General features: G+C 43.6%; 1 protein-coding gene across 1 annotated transcript in view; it reads left to right on the top strand.

The window, feature by feature from the left end:
- Positions 1-643: 643 nt before the first annotated feature.
- The window catches only part of ROPN1 (rhophilin associated tail protein 1), a 35,113-nt gene continuing 18,753 nt past the window's right edge, over positions 644-17,003 (top strand). The window contains exon 1 of the mRNA XM_019956762.2: positions 644-867. The gene's annotated coding sequence lies outside the window, so the exon portion shown is untranslated. The remainder of the gene's footprint in view (positions 868-17,003) is intronic.

Below are 17,003 nucleotides of genomic sequence, written 5' to 3'. Positions count from 1 at the left end.
CCTCGAGCTCTGTTTCTATCCACACCAGCTCCATCCCCCTCTCTGATCATTACAGAGGTTAAAAGGGAGAAGTCTGGAACACTGAATCTAAGTACAAACCCTAACCCTATCACCTGCTGTGATCTTGGGCAAGTTACTTGACTGCTCTGTGCTGTTTTCTCTGTAAAATGAAGATAATAAGGGTGTTTGCCTCATGGAGTGACTGTAAGGATTGAGCGAGTTAAGACGTTTGAAAACGGCGGGGGGAGGGGGTGGGGGGGGTGGGGGGGGGGTCACTGCAAGAAGCGTTTCTGACAATCGTTCCCCAGGGCTTCTCCTCACTTGCTCTCTTTCCACAAGCCAAAGACAGCACTGAAAACTCCTCCACTTCCGCTAACATAAAAAAGCCTGTAAAGTGCTACACATTCCCCAAGGTTTCTCAAAGCCCCCAGCCTCATCCTTAAACCGCTAGGCCGTCTGTTCCTAAGCAGATCTAGGTCCCCCAGCCTGGCCCCGGCGAAACCTGAGGAACCCAGACTCCTCAGGGGCAGCGGCAGAGGGGGCGGGGCGGGGGCCACGCGGGAGCGGGCGGGGGCAGGGGAGGCTCTGTGAGGTGGTGCCAGCACCCCGCCCCGCGGTTGCCAGGCAGCGCAGCGGGCGTCGGCGTAGCCAGGCGAAGGCGAAGCGCTAACAAAGCCAGGCCCCACCGCTCCTCTCCTGTGCTCCTGGCTGAGGCAGGTGCCGCCCTACCCCGCTCACATTCGGCTGCTTTCCGCCCGCCGGCACGCCGAAGGTGCAAGGCGGTGGATCTCTCTCCACACCTCCCGCCTGAAGCCAGGCGCCAGGTGTCGCCCGGTGCCGGATAGCCCACTTGGGAGCAAGCCTCAGGTAGCCACCCCCAGGGGAAGTGGAGGGAGGGGAGCACCCTGAACACCCCAACGGTGGCTCAGGTCTGAGGGAAGAGTCCTGCCCGATGGGCCCACCTGGATTCTGAACCCTTCCTGTTCACAGAGCCAAAAGAGGGGACTGCGATCTTTAGGAGAAGGTAACCATGGGTGATTATTGCTCTCTACCCAAACTATATGTATATTTTGTACCCAGACTACCATTTTATGATTTCTTACACGGGGGCAGTGATTTGGAAACACAAAATCTGGAATCAGATCCTCCCATTGACTATCCAAACCCCGGCTTTTTCTTCTCTAACATGGATATAACAATACCTATGGAGGGAGTAAAACTGTGTCCAAAACAGGTCTGTATAGTCAAAGCTGTGGTTGTTCCAGTAGTTATGTACAGATGTGAGAGTTGGACCATAAAGAAGGCTGGAGGCCAAAGAATTGATGCCTTCGAATTGTGGTGCTGGAGAAGACTCTTGAGAGTCCCTTGGACTGCAAGGTGATCAAACCAGTCCATCCTAAAGGAAGTCAACCCTGAATATTCATTGGAAGGGTTGCTGAAGCTGAAGCTCCAATTCTTTGGCCACCTGATGCAAAGAGTTTACTGGAAAAGACCCTGAGGCTGGAAAGATTAAGGGCAGAAGAAGAAGAGGGCAACAGAGGATGAGATGGTTGGATGGCATCACCAACTCAATGGACATGGATTTGAACAAACCCTGCGAGATAATGGAGGAGAGGCAAGCCTGGAGTGCTGTGGTCTATGGGGTCGCAAAGAGTCAGATATGACTTAGCAACTGAACAACAAAAATGAAGGAGTTGCCATGAGGACCAAAGGACATGACTAATACTTTATATAAACTGCTATCATTCATTCATGCTATCATTCATTCATTTTCCTCATATATATTGAGTAATGTCTGTATTCCAGGCACCAGGTTTGGCAGCAGGGATTCTATTGTGAACAGAAAGTGCCTGCCCTCCAGTTTACAGTCTATTGGGAATAGCAGTTGTTCATAAAAAAAAAAAAATGACACAAATAATGTAAAATTAGTCAAGTGTTGCCAAGGAGAAGTGAGTAAGGGGTGCTCTGAGAAGGTATAAGGTAACAGAGAGAGGTCAGGAAAAACCGAACTCAGACCTGAAGAACCTATGAAATGATGAGAAGTGTGTCCAGGCAAGGGTAACCATGTGTCCAAAACCCATCATCTATTCCAAACCCAAACAAATACATACAGTTCCTGGTCCTTGGTTCTAAAAGTTGTTCATAGACCCTCCTCCTGAGATTCTGGTGTCTGAAGCCTTTCATTCAGGTAATTGCGGGCTTTTGTTTAAATTTTTGAGGCCCTGTTTAGCCCACGCCAATAAAACCAAATGGGAAATTGCAAAAACAAATGTATATTTCATATTCAGTAAGACCTATGTTCTTTAGCATGTATGTGTTGGCCTGCCATTTCACATTGAGAGGTATAAGAGGAAATCTGTTGAATTTTAAGATTTGAGGAGGCAGGGCTGGGATGGATGGATAATTTAGGAAGGCCTTGCATAATGAGAGCTTTAAGAATGGAAAAGAACTTCACAAAGCACTGGAATAATGGAATGTTAAGATAGAATGGATCTTTCCCCATTATTTTTTATCAGATATGAATAAATAATCCACAGTGCCCAAAAGAAAACATTGGTCTTCAGACTCCTTTCCACCCTAAGGAGCTATGATCCTAAGTCTCTGTGACTCAAAAGTGCATGGAAGTCCTGAGAGTCCGATGGGGACGTGGGAGAGGACTTTGACCTGTCCTTCCTTCAATGTTCACTATTTCTACTGTGGTGTCACCATCTACCCAGTCATCAATGCTTGAAGGGAGTCACCCTAAACTTTTCTCTCTTCTCATCCATCTCTCCCAGTGGTTACCAAGTCCTGTATCTCCTGTCTCTCATGTCCCTCCCAGTTGCAATTGTTTTTCAAGGCAAGGATGCTCTCCAGAGTTTTTCCCAAAGTGCTGCCATGGTCTCCTAACCAGGCTCCTTGTGTAAGACTTCACTCCACTCTCTTCAGTGCATCTCAGCAGCTTTCAGTCAATGTGTGTTTCAGAGTCCAGCAAAGAGAAAGAAATCATACAACAATTTAACAAAGTTCAATGTAACAAATTTTTAACTATAATCGATTGGGGTAATGGAAGATTGGTTAGCAGGACATAAAGATCCAAAGAGTACAGGAATCACAGATTTAAGAAGCGGTCACTACCTTTGAGATGGATCACCTAAGAAAGAGATGACCTCCTAAGAGTGTGTTACAGAGGGTGTGGACACAGCTCATTAGATGGCAGAGAAGTGGAGGTGCCAGGCAGCCAGAAATCCACTGTCTGGGAGGCCAAAGAAGCCACGAAAAGGTGACAGTACACTGGCTGTTCAGTTCAGTTCAGTTCAGTCGCTCAGTCGTGTTGGACTCTTTGCGACCCCTGCTGCTGCTGCTAATTTGCTTCAGTCATAGCCGACTCTGTGCGACCCCATAGACGGCAGCCCAACAGGCTCCCCCATCCCTGGGATTCTCCAGGCAAGAACACTGGAATGGGTTGCCATTTCCTTCTCCAATGCATGAAAGTGAAAAGTGAAAGTGAAGTCGCTCAGTCGTGTCTGACTCTTAGCGACCCCATGGATTGTAGCCCACCAGGCTCCTCCGTCCATGGGATTTTCCAGGCAAGAGTACTGGAGTGGGGTGCCATTGCCTTCTCCGACTCTGCTGCAAACCTCCCAAGAGAGGTGCCAGGAGAAGCAGCCAGCCACTGGGCGCTGCTGACTGCTGTGCACTACAGCCATTGGGCATTTAAGAGATTGTATGCTGCAGATGCTGGAGAAGCTGTGCACTGCGGATCCTTGCACTGGGGAAACTGCCCATTCCTGGAGCCTAGTGGGAAGAACTTGTGGAACCCAGGAGAGAAGTCCCTTCCTCCTCGAGTATCCCTCCAGCGCCCTCTACTGATAAAGCTTAACATTATGCCAGGCAGCGAAGGAGACCGATCTAAAAGACAAGTTTTTGATGAGGAGGCAGTGCGGGTGAATTTGGAGCAGAGAGGCAATCAATTGATAACTGGAGCATAATGCGAACACCAAAATCTGTTTGAGTGACTCCAGCGCTTAAATCTTCTAGTAGCTCCCTACTGCCTTCAAGATAAAGTTCGAAAGCCTTGCCATGGCAAACCAGGCCTCTTATATTCTGGTGTTGGGCTGTATTTTCAGCCTTAGGCCCAACCATTCCCCCTTTTGCCACTTGGCTAGTCCTCCATAATTACATTTCCCTGAACTCTCTCTGTTTTTTGACACCTCTATACTTTTGTCTAGTCCTAGCCACAGAGAATTCTCTCCTTGCTCTTATCAGGAACCTATTCTGTACCTGGCACTGTTCTGGGACTGGGAATGACAGCAGTAAACAAACCAGGCTTATCCAAGTCTCTGTTCAAATATCATCACTATTTTGGAAGTATTTTCTGACCACCTTATCTAGCCTCCAGATTAGTAAGATGCCTCATCAAGGAGATTTTGTTCTTTTATATCTGCATCTTGACACTTATTGTACCCTATTTTAATCACTGATTTTCCTATTAGTCTCTTCCTTTGGCCTATGAGTGCTCTGAGGGCAGGGTGTGTGACTCATTTATTTCTGTATGCCAGTATTTATTTAGTGCTACTCCTGACACATAAGCTGTTATTGGATTAATTGTTTGCCCAGGATCACATAATTAGTCAAAGATAGGCCCAGGACCAGAGTCCTGGTCTCCTGTTTCATGGTCAGAAGGCCTCTTCATTCGAGTTTGATCTGCCCTGTGGGGTCTCTGAAGGACAGCAGCCCTGTATTTTGTGTTGGAAAAGCCGAATACAGTGTTAAATATCATCAGGAATGGTAGTGGAAAGAGAGAAATGTAGCCCTGACCTTTTGTTGAAAACTATGGTGCATTCACCCCTCATAACCTTTGCTTACTTTGAGTCCCTGGATCATAGGGATGCTATGATGAAAATCAGAAGAGGGAGAACAGGTAAAAGGATGGAAATGATGTGGATGTGGGAAACAGTCTTCACTCAAGGAAATGGAGACTCTCATACACTTATGAAAGGCCCCAGGTTTGTCTGACAGGTCCCCAAATCAGGGTGGAGGGTGTGTGTTCCTAGAGGAGGAAGGGACTTCTCTTGTGAGTTTCATAAGCTCCATAGCTGTGATTAGGGATCACAGTTAACACACAAGTCTATAAATGGTATCCCTGGGCTTGTGGACCATGATATGAACATGGAAAGATTCTTTGAAATATGAACATGGCTAAGTTAAGACGCATTGAAAGAGGTAACTATTCACTTGTTAGATAATTGTGGCTCAGCTGGTAAAAGAATCCGCCTGCAATGCGGGAGACCTGGGTTCAATCCCTGGTTTGGGAAAATCCCCTGGAGAAGGGAAAGGCTACCCACTTCAGTATCCTGGCATGGAGACTGTATAGTCCACGGGGTTGAAAAGAGTTGGACACGACTGAGCAACTTTCACTTCGCTTCATGTGGAGCTTTTAACTTTCAAAATGTACTAGCATGATATATAAGCAATTTTGAGAAATCTGCTAATAACAGAGCCAAGAACCACTATTCAAAAAAAAGGGACAAGGTCAAATAGGACTGCCCTTAGCAATATTGCTGCTGGCATCCAAATGCTGGGTTGACTTGATCCAGGGGTTGGCCCAGGGTAGAAAAAGATCCAGACTTCTGTGAAATAAAGTTGGAGAGGCAAGCTAATAAGAATAAGACAAATCATGGAGGGCTTGAAAGTCAGACAGGGCATCATTTTGATGAGAAAAGAAATGAAGATCCAATAAAAGCTTTAGAGAGTGATGTGATGACATGAGTGGTTAAGGCATTTTATCTGAAAAAACTAAATCTTAATTTCCTGGCGTTGGAAAATGATTATAATATTAGAACCTACCTACTCATAGATTGCTGTAAGGATTAAATGAGATAAGGAAACTTCATTGACTTTAAAGAAAGTGAAAATGTTGATCACTCCGTTGTGTCTGACTGTTTTCGACCCCATGGACTGTAGCTCACCAGGTTCCTCTGTCCATGGAGTTCTCCAGGCAAGAATATTGGATTGGGTAGCCATTCCCTTCTCTAGGGGATCTTCCCTACCCAGGGATCAAACTCAGGTATCCTGGATTGCAGGTGGATTCTTTACCATCTGAGCCATCATCTGAAAGCCAAAGGGCTTTCAAAGGGAAGCCCATTGAAAACATTGACTTTCAAGCCCCTCTTAATGCTGGGAACGCTTCCATTATTTGCAACTGTGCAGAATATGGCTAATGAGACAATAATCATATTTTCAGGACAAAAAATTAGGACATACTCTGACAAGTAAAAGTTTTGTTCCACTGAAAATGTACTTTTCATGATGCAAATGGGAATATCCATGATATTTCAGTGATTTATGGAAAGAGTCAAACATAATTTCTGAAACTAGGATTGTCCTAGAGAAAATCCATGATGTTTAAATGGCCTTATTCTGAGAGAGGTAGTGTGGTGTAGTGTGGGAAAAGCAATGAAGGAGACCTGAATTTTTGATTCAGCTTCAACAGAAACTGTGAGCTTGTGCCAACCACTTCACCTCTTTGTGCATCAATTAGTGCTAAGGCGTGTCCAACTCTTTGCAACCCCAGGCAAGAATGATGGAGTGGGTTGCCATTTCCTCTTCCAGGGAATCTTCCTGACCCAGGGATCAAACCTACATCTCTTATGTCTCCTGCATTGGCAGGCAGGCAAATTCATTACCACTGTGCCACATGGGAAGCCCCATATTGGACTATAAGTCAGATTAAGTCCCTTCCTATTTTTGGAAAAGATGTTCCTTTTTATTTTCTAGACAGATTTTTTTTTTAAGTTCACCAGGACTAAAGTGGGGAATGAAAGAGAAGGATAAATAAAAACTGGCCATGATGTATCCGACTAATACAATTGAGGGAGTAAAAGAAGTTCATTTTGGATGCTTTTATGGGAAAGAAGAACTCTACAGTAGGAAGCTGGTGGATATGACTGTTGCATGGTTGAGAGTTTACAACTGGGGATTTGGCAGTCATCAGCACAGAAAAAGTATCCACTTCCAGTTAGAATATAGTAGATTGCAGCAGCTCAAGCCACCCACTGCAACAAATATAAAAATCTAGAAAAATTATTTTTAAAAATATTGTAAATACATCAGAGAGCTTTCGAAGCAATGGGTACTAGATTAATTCAAATTCCAGAAGGAATCTGAATTTGCCAAACCCTTCCAAAGTGAACTCATGGTAAGTCATTTTCTTCCCAGTGGACCTTTGCCAACTTTGGATGTAGACTCAGGACTGCCGGCAAGCCTTGGTAGTCAAACAGCTCTGGCATGACAGATTAGAAATTTAAGTCACCCCAAACCCTTTCGTTTTTACATAAGGTCTGACATAAAATAAAAAAAAAATACAAAGAAGCATGAAAATGTGTCTAGTAATCAAGAAGAAAAATAGACATCAAAGAGGATATCCACAGGGAAATTCAGCCACTGGAGTTATCAGAACTTGTTGACTGTAAAATAACTCTAAATAATACGTTCAGGAAAATAAAGGAAAAGATGTATAAATGGCTGAAAGTGGAGAATTCCAACACAGAAATTGTGTGTATAAAAATAACAGATATTCTAGAAATCAAAATGCAATATTTGAAATAAAGAATTTATTAAGTGGATTTATCAGCATCCTGGATAGCAGAAGACATGCTTCCTGATGGAAGAAAAGGTGCCAGGTAAGTGGAAAGAAGAAACTTTTCTAAAGAATGGAGAGGGTCAAACGCTGGTTCCTCAGGTCTTGGACAAGACAAGAACTAAGAGCTCAAGCAGCAGAGGAAAGACTATGAGGTCAAAGATATAGGCTGAGTTGGCAGCGAACGGCAGTGTGACTTCTTTCTGACATCCTTGATCTCAAGTAGGAAATTGCTTCATCTACTGGGAGTGAGGAAAACAGTTGAGTGGGACTCAGGCTTGAGGGGAGAGTCATTACCTGGAGATTAAATAAGAACTAGAAGTGTGTTCTTGGGGGCATGGCAAAGATCAACACAGAAGCAGGCGTGAAGGATCTAGAGAGTAGAGGTGGTACAAGAATGGAGTGTGCTGCCCTGAATGATCTTGCAACTGAACGATTAGTTTTGTGATGTTATTGTTTTATTAAAATAAAAACGGAGTGAGGCTTAAAGATCAGCCTAGGTCCAAATGTGATTGCCTGTGAGATTAAGTCTAACTTGATATGAGCCTACTTTTCTGGTTCTTTCAAACTCACTCAGTTTACTTAAATCTTAGAATCACATGACCATCTTTAAATATATGTTCATGCTTTGGTGTTTTATGAAAGGGTTAGTCATTCGGTCATGTCCAACTGTTTGTGACCCCATGGACTGTAGCCCTCCAGGCTCCTCTGTCCATGGAATTTTCCAGGCAAGAATACTGCAGTGGGTTGCCATTCCCTCCTCCAGGGGATCTTCCCATCCCAGGGATTGAAGCCGGGTCTCCTACATCATAGGCAAATTCTTTACAGAAATCTTAAAGATCCCCTCCCTCTTCTAGCTTCAGAAAACAACTTCAATTCTCCTAAGGGCATCCCAGCTCCTGTTCATAAACTAATGCAGAGTTACCCTGCCTTATCCTGCCTCCTCAGGAAAGGAGTTGCTGCCAATGATAGATGCTGCTCTTTCTTTCCCTTGGCTCTTACTTTCTTTCAGTTCAGTTCCGTCACTCAGTCATATCTGACTCTTTGTAACCCCATGAACCACAGCATGCCAGGCCTCCCTGTCCATCACCAACTCCCGGAGTCCACCCAAACCCATGTGCACCAAGTCGGTGATGCTATCCAACCATCTCATCCTCTGTCATCCCCTTCTCCTCCTGCCCTCAATCTTTCCCAGCATCAGGGTCTTTTCAAATGAGTCAGCTCTTCGCATCAGGTGGCCAAAGTATTGGAGTTTCAGCTTCAACATTAGTCCTACCAATGAACACCCAGGACTGATCTCCTTTAGGATGGACTGGTTGGATCTCCTTGCAGTCCAAGGGACTCTCAAGAGTGTTCTCCAACACCACAGTTCAAAAGCATCAATTCTGTGCTCAGCTTTCTTCACAGTCTGACTCTCACATCCATACATGACCACAGGAAAAACCATAGCCTTGACTAGATGGACCTTTGTTGACAAAGTAATGTCTCTTGTTTTTAATATGCTGTCTAGGTTGGTCATAACTTTCCTTCCAAGGAGTAAGCATCTTTTAATTTCATGGCTGCAGTCACCATCTGCAGTGATTTTGGAGCCCAGAAAAATAAAGTCTGACACTGTTTCCACTGTTTCCCCATCTATTCCCCATGAAGTGATGGGACCAGATGCCATGATCTTCGTTTTCTGAATGTTGAGCTTTAAGCCAACTTTTTCACTCTCCTATTTCACCTTCATCAAGAGGCTTTTTGGTTCCTCTTCACTTTCTGCCATAAGGATGGTGTCATCTGCATATCTGAGGTTATTGATATTTCTCCTGGCAATCTTGATTCCAGCTTGTGCTTCCTCCAGCCCAGCATTTCTCATGCTGTACTCTGCATATAAGTTAAATAAGTAAGGTGACAATATACAGCCTTGACGTACTCCTTTTCCTATTTGGAATCAGTTCCATGTCCAATTCTAACTGTTGCTTCCTGACCTGCATACAGGTTTCTCAAGAGGCAGGTCAGGTGGTCTGGTATTCCCATCTCTTTCAGAATTTTCCACAGTTTCTTGTGATCCACACAGTCAAAGGCTTTGGCATAGTCAATAAAGCAGAAATAGATGTTTTTCTGGAACTCTCTTGCTTTTTCAATGATCCAGCAGATGTTGGCAATTTGATCTCTGGTTCCTCTGCCTTTTCTAAAACCAGCTTGAACATCTGGAAGTTCATGGTTCATGTATTGCTGAAGCCTGACTTGGAGAATTTTGAGCATTAGTACTAGATGTTTTCGGCCTTTGTGACACTCTGAGGACACTATTTCTCTGTGATTAAAAGAAGTTTATCTGTTTTGCTAATTTATCTCAAACTTTTTTGATGGCTTCTAATCAATACTTCAGCTGAGTAATTTAACTTGGAAGTGAATTGTTCCGTTAACAACCAGTATTTTTATAGTTCCCTTTCTAATTACATTCTTTTAAAATTGTATAAGTTATATATATAAATTATGTATATGTATACATTGACTTACCTGGTGGCTCAGATGGTAAACTGAGCAACTAACACTTTCACTTTCTCTCTCTCTAAATATATGGGGCTTCCCTAGTGGCACAATTGGTAAAGAATCTGCCTGCAATCCAGGAGACCCGGGTTTGATCCCTGGGTCAGGAAGATCCGCTGGAGGAGGAAATGGCAACCCATTCCAGTGTTTTTGCATGGAGAATGCCATGGACAGAGGAGGCTGGTGGGCTACAGTATCTGGGGTTGCAGAATTAGACATGATTGAGTGACACACACACACATACATATACGTAATATAAATCTCAGCTTTTACCAGAAATTGATTTTAATAATCATCAGCATCTCTTCCATAACACATAATCTTAAAACAACGAAACAAACGGTTTTTAAACAAAAGTTTTTTAACCAAAGTACTTGAAACCAGATTTTACATCAGAGCTTCCCAACCTTTTTCAATATCATGGCATACAGAAATCTTCGTAAAGCACACTGGGGTACACTGTAGGGTTTTGGCAGGTCTATATGGAGCTTAAGAAAAATCCAATATAGTTTTATCATATAATTTCAAGAATAAGTTACACAGTGAGAGTGAAGATATTGAATGTTTACTCTCAATAAAACTTTAAATAAAATAGATTTTAAAACTTTTTAAAGAGAAATAAAGCTCATTTTCTAATCATGATTTTGCTTTATACCAAATTTTGTGTTGAAATAACTACATGCAGAAAATTTTTAATTTTCTTTTCAAATTCTTTTTTCTTTTTTTTTAAATTAATTGATTTAATTGGAGGCTAATTACTTTACAATATTGTGGTGGTTTTTGCCATACATTGACATGAATCAGCCACAGGTGTACATGTGTCCTCCATCCCAAACCCCGCTCCCACCCCCCACCCATCCCAGCCCTCTGGTTTGTCCCAGTGCACCAGCTTTGAGTGCCCTGCTTCATGCATCAAACTTGGACTGGTCATCTATTTCACATATGGTAATATACATGTTTCAATGCTATTCTCTCAGATCATCCCTCCCTCACCTTCTCCCACAGAGTCCAAAAGTCTGTTCTTTATATCTGTTCTTTTGCTGTCTTGCATTTGGGTCATCGTTACCATCTTTCTAAATTCCATATATATGCGTTAATATACTGTATTGGTATTTTTCTTTCTGACTTACTTCACTCTGTAAAATAGGGTGAAGTAAGTTTCATTCACCTCATTAGAACTGACTCAAATGCATTCTTTTTAATAACTGAGTAATATTCCATTGTGTATTTCTCTTCAAATTCTTATAGTCACCATCAGTGAGGAAGTTTGCCCCACAGATGGTTGTTACTTAGCAAATGTTAAAAAGGTTGATTTTTCTCCGACTTACAGAAAACTCCTTTCTATTAACCAAAATTTGAATACTTTGATTTCTTCTGTCTTTGGTTGAAATTTTTAGGATAATGTGAATTGATTTCTAATTCACTTAATTTTTTTTATGTCAAGTATCTACAAGTAACATGACACCTAACAGATGTTTTGCTACTAGTCTTATTTAGGGTTAAAGTTAGAAATATTACTTAAACTCCCCACTGAACTACTTCTAACATCATGTTTCCCTTGAATCTATGAGCACTGTTGGTATACTTTTATATTTTCAAACATTCATTGTGATTTTTATTAAATTTATTCTGGTGCTTGAAAATGTCAAATAAGCCAATTTTCTGAAAAAAAAAAATCTCTCCCCAACAATTCTGCAATAAGAATCATTGACATTTTCAATTCCTCTTTTAGTTCCTAGCCTCCAGGAAAAAAAAAAAAAGAAAGAAAAAATTTTCCTTTGATAGGTAACTTAGTAGCAAACAGCAGACTGTTTCTTCACAAGAGCTGAAAGCAGACAAAACCATAGCAGCCTGGATTTATTAGTTGCTGCTGCTGCTGCTAAGTCGCTTCAGTCATGTCCAACTCTGTGCGACCCCATAGACGGCAGCCCACCAGGCTCCCCTATCCCTGGGATTCTCCAGGCAAGAATACTGGAATGGGTTGCCATTTCCTTCTCCAATGCATGAAAGTGAAAAGGGAAAATGAAGTTGCTCAGTCGTGTCCGACTCTGTGCGACCCCATTGACAGCAGCCCAACAGGCTCCTCCATCCATGGAATTTTCCAGGCAAAAGTACTGGAGTGGGGTGCCATTGCCTTCTCCGGGGTTTATTAGTAACATCCTTTAATATGGAATTCACATCTACAGGCAAATATATAGACTAGACCTCTGTAAACAAAGCATGTCTTACTTGCATCTCAAGTGATCAGAACATGGAGAAGAGATATGAGGTAAAGCCCTCGCACCTTCCTGTCATCACAGCTTTCCCACTAGTACAGAAACTGTTGTTCTGCATAATCTAGAAAGTCTTATTTCTTTTAAAGTATTTAGTTACTACTCATCCTGAGTACTTTGTTTTGTTCAGTTCAGTTCCGTTCAGTCGCTCAGTCGTGTCCAACTCTTTGCGACCCCATGAATCACAGCACACCAGGCCTCCCTGTCCATCACCAACTCCCAGAGTTCACTCAAACTCATTTCCATCGAGTCGGTGATACCATCCAGCCATCTCATCCTCTGTCCTTCTCCTCCTGCCCCCAGTCATGAGTCAACTCTTCGCATGAGGTGGCCAAAGTACTGGAGTTTCAGCTTTAGCATCATTCCTTACAAAAAACACCCAGGGCTGATCTCCTTTAGGATGGACTGGTTGGATCTCCTTGCAGTCCAAGGGACTCTCAAGAGTCTTCTCCAGCACCACAGTTCAAAAGCATCAATTCTTCAGCACTCAGCTTTCTTCACAGTCCAACTCTCACATCCATACATGACCACAGGAAAAACCATAGCCTTGACTAGATGGACCTTTGTTGGCTAAGTAATGTCTCTGCTTTTCAATATGCTACATAACTTTCCTTCCAAGGAGTAAGCGTCTTTTAATTTCATGGCTGCAATCACCATCTGCAGTGATTTTGGAGCCCAGAAAAATAAAGTCTGACACTGTTTCCACTGTTTCCCCATCTATTTCCCATGAAGTGATGGGACCAGATACTATGATCTTCGTTTTCTGAATGTTGATCTTTAAGCCAACTTTTTCACTCTCCTCTTTCACCTTCATCAAGAGGCTTTTTAGTTCCTCTTCACTTTCTGCCATAAGGATGGTGTCATCTGCATATCTGAGGTTATTGATATTTCTCCTGGCAATCTTGATTCCAGCTTGTGCTTCTTCTAGCCCAGCGTTTCTCATGATATGCTCTGCATGTAAGTTAAACAAGCAGGGTGACAATATACAGCCTTGACATACTCCTTTTCCTATTTGGAACTAGTCTGTTGCTCCATGTCCAGTTCTAACTGTTGCTTCCTGACCTGCATACAGATTTCTCAAGAGGCAGGTCAGGTGGTCTGGTATTCCCTTCTCTTTCAGAATTTTCCACAGCTTATTGTGATCCACACAGTCAAAGGCTATGGCATAGTCAATAAAGCAGAAATAGATGTTTTTCTGGAACTCTCTTGCTTTTTTGATGATCCAGTAGATGTTGGCAATTTGATCTCTGGTTCCTCTGCCTTTTCTAAAACCAGCTTGAACATCAGGAAGTTCATGGTTCACGTATTGCTGAAGCTGGCTTGGAGAATTTTGAGCATTACTTTACTAGCATGTGAGATGAGTACAATTGTGCAGTAGTTTGAGCATTCTTTGGCATTGCCTTTCTTTGGGACTGGAATGAAAACTGACCTTTTCCAGTCCTGTGGCCACTGCTGAATTTTCCAAATTTGTTGGCATATTGAATGCAGTACTTTCACAGCATCATCTTTCAGGATTTGAAATAGCTCAACTGGAATTCATCGCCTCCATTAGCTTTATTCGTAGTGATGCTTTCTTTTTTTTTTTTTCAGTGTTACAGCTCTATTTTATTTAGAAGATAGCAGGAGAATCCAAGACTTGAAGAGAAGAGAGTGGAGGAGTGCGTGGGGAGGGAGGGAGAGAGAGTGAGAGAGAGAGAGTGATAGAGAGAAAGAGAGAGAGAGCGCATGCATGTGGGAGAGAGAGTCCGAGAGAAAGCACTTTGGCTCCTCCTTTTATATGTTTTTTCCTCCACCTGGGCCTGCCCTATGCAAATTGGGCTTAGCCAGGAGTGCTGTTTGTTCTGCCTGAAGTTTTCACTCTGGTCCTTGGACCTTCCTTTGACCTTCCTTGTCTTTTAGCCACCTCCATTTTGGACTCCTTTTCCCTATTCTACCTACCTAACATTCCCCCCTCAAGAGATGGGAGGCCCAATTCTTTGGGAATAGGGGTGTCGAGGTCTTTCTGGCTACTTCCTGCTGAGCTGGGGTGGCGAGGGGTATTGGGCCTCCCCCTCTTGCTAGTCTCAATCCTCAGAGTCCTTATAGCGGTGTCCAAGGGTGTGTAATATTTTCCGTGGTCAGCTGTAGTTTTATACCTTTGTTGAACTGGCACTGCATGTTGTAGCTGGTTGACCTGGGCAGAGACAAAACAGGTTAGACAATTGACAGTACATGGAATAATCATAGACATCATCAATATAGCATAACAAGGACTAGTAGGGACATTGGTCAATTTTAAATTCACATGGCCAGGATGGCTCAAGTCCCTCCTTGTTCAGGGATCAGAAGATCTATCTCCTGTCTGTTTTGGAGTACAGTCTCTGTCAAGCTGTGTTGGCTCCTTAGAGTTATCCTGAGAAATCTTATCCCCAGAAATCAGATTTTGGGGGTGTTCATTAGAATGGCACTCATTGGTAGTTCTGAATAGGTATCTGAGATCTCCCAGGGGCTCACAGGTGTATTGAGTGTCCTCTTCTGTTTTCTTCTATGGCTTGACTCGTGAGCAGTGAATCCAGGAGTCATGTCCTGGTACCTTGACTGCTGTGGGGGTAGAAAGTACTACAGGGTAGGGGCCCTTCCATGTGGGCTGGAGTTGAGCCTTTGGGAACCCATCTTTCCAGACTTTAATTAGGACTTGAGTTCCTGGAGCATATAGTGGTGACTCTTTAGAATCTTTTGGGTCCTGGTTCATACCCCACAAGCGTATATTCTGTTGGAATTGCCCAATGGCCATGGTATAAGACTGGAGGGTCTGAACCTCTGGATCTAGGAAGAGGTCATTGACATAAACAAAAGGTCTCCCACATAGCATCTCATAAGGACTAAGACCAACCTGTTCCTTAGGGGAATGCGGGTGTGGAGGAGAGCTATTGGTAAAGCCTCCTTCCATCCCAGGGAGGTCTCCTGGGTTATCTTTTTTATCGCTGATTTTAAGAATTGATTGGCTCTTTCTACTTTTCCTGAAGATTGACGCCTCCAGGCACAATGGAGATAATAAGTAATGCCCAATGCTTTCGAGATTCCTTGGGTGACCTTAGAAGTAAATGATGTCCCATTGTCACTTTGTAATGACCTGGGCAGACCAAATCTTGGAATGATTTCATGGAGCAGTTTTTTTACCACCTCCTTAGCCTTCTCAGTCCGGGTGGGAAAGCCTTCAATCCATCCTGTGAATGTATCTATCATGACTAATAGGTATTTATACCCATGAGAAACTGGCATCTGGGTGAAGTCCATCTGCCAGTCCTCTCCTGGGTAGGCCCCACGTCATTGGATGGGCTGGGCCAGCTGGGGTCTTCGAGCTCCTTGGGGGTTATTTGGCAAATGGGACAAGAGGAGACCACCTGTCTTATAGTTGTTTGGAGGCCTGTTCCTCTGAAGGACCTTTCTAGTAATATTTGGAGGGCCTTTTCTCCTAAATGAGTAGTGGCATGTAAGGAGTTAACCAACTTCCATTGGAGGTTTCCAGGCAGAAAAAGGAGTCTCTCCTTTTGGAACCACCCCATATGATCTTCTTGAAAGCCCTCGCTCTTAGCTTTAAGAGTTTCACCTTCAGTATATGAAGGAGTTTCTGGCAAATTAGTCTGTGGAACTAAGGTGGCAATCCCTATTAGGTCATGGTTCTGTAATGCTGCTCTCCTAGCTGCCTGATCAGCTGCTTGGTTCCCTTGTACCACTTCAGTGTTCCCTTTTTGGTGTCCTTTACAGTGGGAGACTGAAACCTCAGTGGGCAGATGGACTGCCTCCAAGAGTCGAAGAATCTGATCACCATATTTGATTGGGGACCCTCGGGTGGTCAAGTGGCCCCTTCCTTTCCAAACAGCTGCATGTGCATGTAGCACCAGAAAGGCATACTTGGAGTCAGTGTAAATGGCTATTCTTTTTCCTTTTCCCAGCTCTAAAGCTCGAGTCAGGGCTATGAGCTCAGCTAATTGGGCTGAAGTACCTGGTGGCAGAGGCTTAGCCTCTATGGTCTCAAAATTGGAGACTACTGCATACCCAGCTCTTCTTTTTCCATCCAAGACAAAGCTGCTTCCGTCAGTGTACCAGATTTCCTCAGGATTGGTCAGAGGATCTTCTGAAAATCCCTCTCGGGGTTTTGTCCAGTGGTCCAAGGTTTCTTAACCGGAGGTCTTCTGGAATCTGAGACTGGGCCGTGTGAGCTTTCTGCTGAGTTCGTTTTTCGCTGTCCCGGTTTCCAGCACGATGGGTCTTTCCCTGCACTGGGTTTCTTCGCCTTCTGCTTCTCGTGTGGGAGCTTCGCTGAGTTGGGCTCCTGTTGTGCTTGGCCTCTTCCACGCAGAGGTTGTTTCAGCCAGGTTAAACCCGAGTCACGGCACCATAGATGTCACGCGAGTGTATGTTCCTCGGTTCTTTGTCTCGTCACAACAAAGATTTGGAGCGACGGACATTAAAGCCCTCGGCGCATCACAGCTCTTGGGTCTTGGACAAACTGTGCTACAGCTCTTAGGCAAATCAGTGTTACAGCTCTATTTTATTTAGAAGATAGCAGGAGAATCCAAGACTTGAAGAGAAGA

The sequence above is a fragment of the Bos indicus genome, chromosome 1 (assembly GCF_029378745.1).
Source record: "Bos indicus isolate NIAB-ARS_2022 breed Sahiwal x Tharparkar chromosome 1, NIAB-ARS_B.indTharparkar_mat_pri_1.0, whole genome shotgun sequence".
Classification (NCBI taxonomy): domain Eukaryota; kingdom Metazoa; phylum Chordata; class Mammalia; order Artiodactyla; family Bovidae; genus Bos; species Bos indicus.
Note: the sequence above shows the minus strand (reverse complement) of the source record. Positions and strands in the feature narration are given on the sequence as shown.